The sequence below is a fragment of the Antrostomus carolinensis genome, unplaced genomic scaffold (assembly GCF_000700745.2).
Source record: "Antrostomus carolinensis isolate BGI_N321 unplaced genomic scaffold, ASM70074v2 scaffold3061, whole genome shotgun sequence".
Classification (NCBI taxonomy): Eukaryota; Metazoa; Chordata; class Aves; order Caprimulgiformes; family Caprimulgidae; genus Antrostomus; species Antrostomus carolinensis.
The window spans coordinates 22,396-28,683 of record NW_010294618.1 but is presented as its reverse complement, the minus strand read 5'-3'; positions in this window follow the sequence as shown (position 1 = coordinate 28,683).

The window sequence follows — 6,288 nt, the reverse complement described above, 5'->3', positions numbered from 1 at the left end:
TCTCTGGACACACTCCAGTGCTTCCACGTCTTTCTTGTAATGAGGGGCCCAAAACTGGACACAGTATTCAAGGTGTGGCCTCACCAGTGCTGAGTACAGGGGAAGGGTGACTTCCCTGGTCCTGCTGGCCACACTGTTTCTGATACAGGCCAGGATGCCACTGGCCTTCTTGGCCACCTGTGCACACTGCTGGCTCATATTCAGCGAGTTGTCAACCAACACCCCCAGGTCCTTTTCCACCAGACAGCTCTTCAGCCACTCTCCCCCAGGCCTGTATTGTTGCATGGGGTTGTTGTGACCCAAGTGCAGGGCCCAGCACTTGACCTTGTTGAACAGTTGGTTGCAGCCCACTGATCGAACCTGTCCAGATCCCTCTGTAGAGCCTTCCTACCCTCAAGCAGATCAACACTCCTGCCCAGCTTGGTATCATCTGTGAATTTACTAAGGTTGCACTCCATCCCTTCATCCAGATCACTGATAAGGATGTTAGAACTGGCCCCAACACTGAGCCCTAGGAAATGCCACTTCTGACTGGCCTCCAGCTGATTTAACTCCATTCCTCACCACTCTTTGGGCCCAGTCATCCAGCCAGTTTTTAACCCAGAAGAAAGTATGCCTGTCCAAGCCATTGGCAGACAGTTTCTCAAGCAGAATGTTGTGGAAACAACACCTGCTTCCAGGAAACTTCTTGTCTCCAGCTCTTGTAATAATACCTCCTAATCTAGTTGTCCTCTTCTTTAGATATATACAACTATTTATTAAGTATATTTCATATAAGATATGTATTATTAATTATACATATATACAGAACTATTTATCAGGTATATATAGACCTATTTATGTATACGGAACAAATCTGTTCTCATCCTATTCATCTTTATCTATTAAACAAGGCAAACAGACTATTAACAATACACACAGTGATGTTTGTATAAATAGTAGAAAAGGTTCACTGAACAGATAAAACATTGTGTGTACTAGCATTATGTATACTTGCAAAAAATAATTTAACTTCACTACCTCTTCCAAAGTTTGAGATAATCAAACCATTACCTATTAACCAGGTATTTTCTTCAAGCATTATAATAATTCTCGTTTCATTAGTTATTGTAAATCCCTATGTGCATATATAAAGATAATTACATCTATATGAAGAAAGATAATTTTTATTAACTCACTTTGTAGACTGGAAGATAATACACAGTTTTTATAACTTTTACTAGGATAAAAGCTGTACCTTGTATACTACCTAAACTATTTGTGTAACCCTGTTAATGTTAATTCATCGCAAAAGACATTCCCTGCTAACAATAGACTGCATCTTGTTGCAGATGCCTGGACTCACCAATTCATGTGCAGAGTTCATTAGGCAACAATTGTCTACTGGAGGCAACTGTCTCTTTGTTAATGTGATGGGGCTAATGAATGCAATAATAACCTTTCAAATATTTCATTTTTTCTGTGATGTGCATAACCTCCTGACACATGTTAGAAAATACCTTGAATATGGCAAAAACTATCATTATCCTATGGGGGTATGTTTTATGGGTCACCACTGAAACTAACTGATGGCAAATTGTCAGCAGTTTCTTTAAAGTCCTTCAGTATTGTGCTATAAACTGCTTTTACCATGTATCTTCTCAACTCATCTATGCTCCTAATATAACAATATCATTCACTGTGTATGACACCCCTCTAAATGATTCATTTTAACAACCTAAAGCACTCCATGTCAGTCATGTGTCCCAAATTAAAGTTAAAAGAAACATGGACTAAATCTCAGGTTATGAGATTACATTTTGTCAAGAATGATAAAATATCCATATTGTCTTGCTCTTATTCTATCCATCTTTCAGCCTTAGGAACGTTGTCTTTTGAAGCTTGTCCCCTTGGCATTCGTTCACTGAATAACCAGCTGGATATGTTAGAAGATCTGGCTCACTGCTTCCTCTCCAAATACAGAACATATCACCTCTGGGATATGTACAGATTCTATTAGTGCAAAGCCTCAGGCCTGACAATATCTTGCTGCAATGATTGTCTCTTGTGAGTGAATAGTTACCCACACAGATTTAATTAACAACAGCAGTAGAGTATTCACTGTTATAGAACTCTGTGGTAAATTACTAATCAGAACTCCAGGCACACTGGAGGGAATAGAAAGCTGAGGAAATGATGAGATCAGTTTTAAACAATATGGAACAGGCATGAGCAACGTGAGCATCATTTGTATGCAACAAATGCAGTGATGGCCTGGGAGCAAAATACCTAGCAGACTATCACTTAAATCTTCTCCAACAGTTTCACCAGTTAAATATCTGGGGGGGCTGGGGAGGAGGCAGAAATCACAATTGTTTACATCAGTGGTTATTTTGACTTTAAATGGGGAAACTAATTTTTATTCGGTTATAGTCTTAGCTATGAATGCCTAGCCTTTGCTGACCTAAATGTTGGCAACTGCAGGTAAAAATATGTAAGCAGGGCAGAGAAGTAAGCAGCAGTGCTCTAGAGTAGAGATTAATTAAAATTACTTAAATCACAGACTTGGAATGGGCACCTCAGTCTTTTTATAGAGCTGCTGTTTTGGCACTTCTGAAATGGGCCCACCTGCCTCGTGCAATCAAGGTCACTGAAACACTCCGAAAGTATATTTTCACTTACAGAGGGCCATTGGGACTATATCGTGCAGTTAAGCTCTGAGGATGGTATACTATAGGCAGAGCTCCAGTGGGAGACAACATATTCAACAATTTGTAAAAGTTTCCGTGCAATTCCATCTGCCATGAGCAAATGCAAGTCATATATAACACAAGTTTGCACCTTTTCTGCTTCTAATGCTCACCCAAAATCATTGCAGTGTTGTGAAAAAAAACCAACACTCTCATTGGAGCAAGAAGGTTAAGTTTTTGGATCTGCAGCTGCTTTTATGTGAAGTGAAGGCTTCTTCCAACACAATCTCAGAGCACAAATTTCTAATGTTTGTTTTCCAAAACACAGGGAGAATCATGGGAACTTTGAATACCATGGAGGACAGAAGTATGAATGGAAAGTGCCTTCTCCCTCTCTCTTTCTCTCCCAGACAATACTTAAAAAATTAATTGTTTCAGCTTGAAAATACTTCAGGCCAAATTTTTACAAATGATTCTTTAAATATCTATATGAAAAAGCAGATCCCTGATAGAAATTTGGAAAGTTTTTATGCTGCAGTCTTTCAGTATCTATGAAAATTTGATTAGAGAAGAAAGAAGTTCACAGCCCACATGTTGTACTCTGCAATCTAAATTGATCCTTTGCCACTTTGAACTTCATGTTATATATTCACAATGGGTAAACATACTACCTCTGTGTTCCTGCCAGAGCAACAAATTTTAAATTAGTAAAGATGTATAAAAGTTAAGCCTTCAGTATTAAATTTCAGCATGAGTGCATCATCAATATGGAAAGGACCTAGTTTCTCTTGTCTCTGAATGCAATCACAGATTCACAAATTGTCATGTTTTGCAATGTAGTAAGTCAGTCCAACCCACAGCAGCTCACTACAAGTGTTCTCATTGCTAATGCCTGGTAGAATATACTAGGGGAGTCAACTCCGTGAGCTAATCTTTTCTTCTGTAACTCATGTGGACAGAGTTAGAAGACTGAATGGCCTCTTACTTCTGATCAGTCTCTTATTTCAGATCAGTATCTGACTAATCCCCAGTAATTTCATCACTTGCAACTATGTGAGCTTACTTTAAGAACTACTACTTCTGCCTGCCTGTCTGTCAGACTTGAGGAAAAGAATATAGAATTGGTTCTACTCAAAAATATTATTCACAGCCAGAAACTATTGTCAGTTCTTCAGCTGATGCCAGAGAGCAGAAATCCTTTAAACCAATGGGATATTTATAAAAAAGGAGTTTAGGATCACTATTTTTAAAGGTAGTTCAAATTCAGAAAAAGGTGGGGGACACTAGGCTTTTAGAAATTGCGAATTACCTGTAAGTCTATGTCATGGTTGCTTCTAGCTAACCTTAGCTTTGCTTAAAACAATAAAAAGTATATTTAAATGGAAGACCAAAAAGCAACATTGGGGAAGATAAAGAAATGTCATACAGGAAATAAAATGTTTGCACAGACAGTTAAACAGCTAGACTTTTACATGCTTTACTTCATAACACTATCTAAATAATGCTACAACAGCAATGTATGCGGGTAGAATTGGAACTTGCAGGTCATTGAACATTTCAAATTCTCCCATTGCCATTTCAGCACAAAGTGCTAAAACCCTTTGTGCTGAACCACTGCAAGAATTCCCAGTGCTTGTTGATGCTGAAAATATTCTCTTATTTGTGGTGGTTTAATAAACCACAAACAGCATATTAAACCAAAACAAAGTATAGGATACTTTTCTGTATACCTGAAAAGATAATTTTTTAAAGCAAGTCCTGCATCATTTGCTTAGAACTCTTTATTTATGAATGATCATTTTGCTGCTTCTGAATCTACATTAGACAAATTAAAAATAGCTGAAATGAACAGCATACAGAGAAAGCCTGTAGAAATTATTTATAGAGTTCAGGGAAGTCACACAAAGAAAACAAGAGACTATTACAGATGTACCACACACAGGGAGACCAAAACAGCTGTGAAAACAGTGATACTCATTGTCTACTTGTCTGGTTGTGCTCTGGTTCCGTTGTTTTGGAAATGAATGCAATATATTTGTTCCACTGGGGAGTTTTCTGTTGGTGGATACATAAAATAAAAATGTTTCTAAAAGGTTCTAGATTTTTGTCCAGTTATACAGTAAGGATGGATAAACATGTTGACTGTATTTTTGAACAGTTGTGCTTCATCTCTGAATCAAGTTTTACATTTTGATAACAGTTATATTGTTGCTCTTGTCTCTCACAGCTCTACTGGGGTCCCATCCTCAACCCAACCCTTCTTTTATGGCTTCCATCTCTACTACATCTTGTCACTGATTTCTTACTTCCCCTTTACACTAATCAACTCTTCTAGATTTCTGACCCACTTAGCAGTTGGTTTTGTTTTTGTTTTTGTTTTTGTTTTTGTTTTTGTTTTTGTTTTTAACCAAGAGAGTAAGAAGACATCATGTGAATTCCTCAGTAATTAGAATTTTATCTCCTCGTCCAACCCAAGCAGAAATAATACAAGATGTACCGTACTTATATGCAGCAGTAATATTTACTGATAAGAATAATTCCATTGACTTTCTGTTGAAGCTGAAGGACCATTAACATAAGTAAAGATTGCAAGGTCAGAACCTGACTTGGAACGGAATATTCGGTTTTAACAAAACCTCCACATGCATCAAATTCTCCACTTCTTTAGGGAAAATAATGGAAATCTGTTCTTTATTACTGCATACAAATAACATAGAATGTCCATGGCATATCTTATTTTCACTTTATTTTTGCATATTCAAAGCAAGGAATAAGGAGAAGACCAAATAAATTACCGTGATTTCTTTCATCTTTTCCTGCTTAATGATATTCCACATTTAGGTGATTCACCATAACCTTTGGTTGAGAATTAGTTAACCTTAATTTCCTCTTTGTTCATTAAGAATTAGTAGTTTTTCACTAAAGACTCAAGAAAAAAAAAACATAATATATTTTATGTGGTTCACAGGTCAGATGATAGGCTCTTACAGGGACTCATGATTTTAAAGTAAAACTAGGAGGGGTCTTGGGTGGACTTCCCCAAGACTTTAGTATGAATGGCACATCATAGTACAAAGATGAAAACATTCAAATTTTAAATGAAGCACAGCAGGTAAAGAGATTAAACATGAATTTCAAATAGATATTCCTTGTACTGGTGTGCTAATTAAAGTTTTTTGGGTTTGTTGGTTTTGGGGGGCTTTTTTAGAGTGCATTGGGATTACTATAGGACCCAGTTTAACCTGAATACATATCTAGTTAAGTTAGGAAGATACATCATATAAGCAATGGTTATCATTGCCCAAGAGTTTTCATGACAGCACACTGAATCCAGATGAAACTTAGCTTCAGAAGCAGCCTGAGGATGGTGTTGCTGAGTTGGAGTAGCTCAGAGGTGGTGCATTTCTATCTAACAATCTGAGTTATGGGCATTCACAATTCCATTGTCTCCTGGATTATGTTTACATCACAAGTTTTTCACTGACATCACTAAAAGATGCTCATATAAGTTCTCCTGATACAAAAGGAACACAGAGATGAATACAGCAGTGGTAAACTCTGTCTATAGATATACAACTACAGAAGAAAAAGCATGAGAAAACATAAACTGAATCTTGGT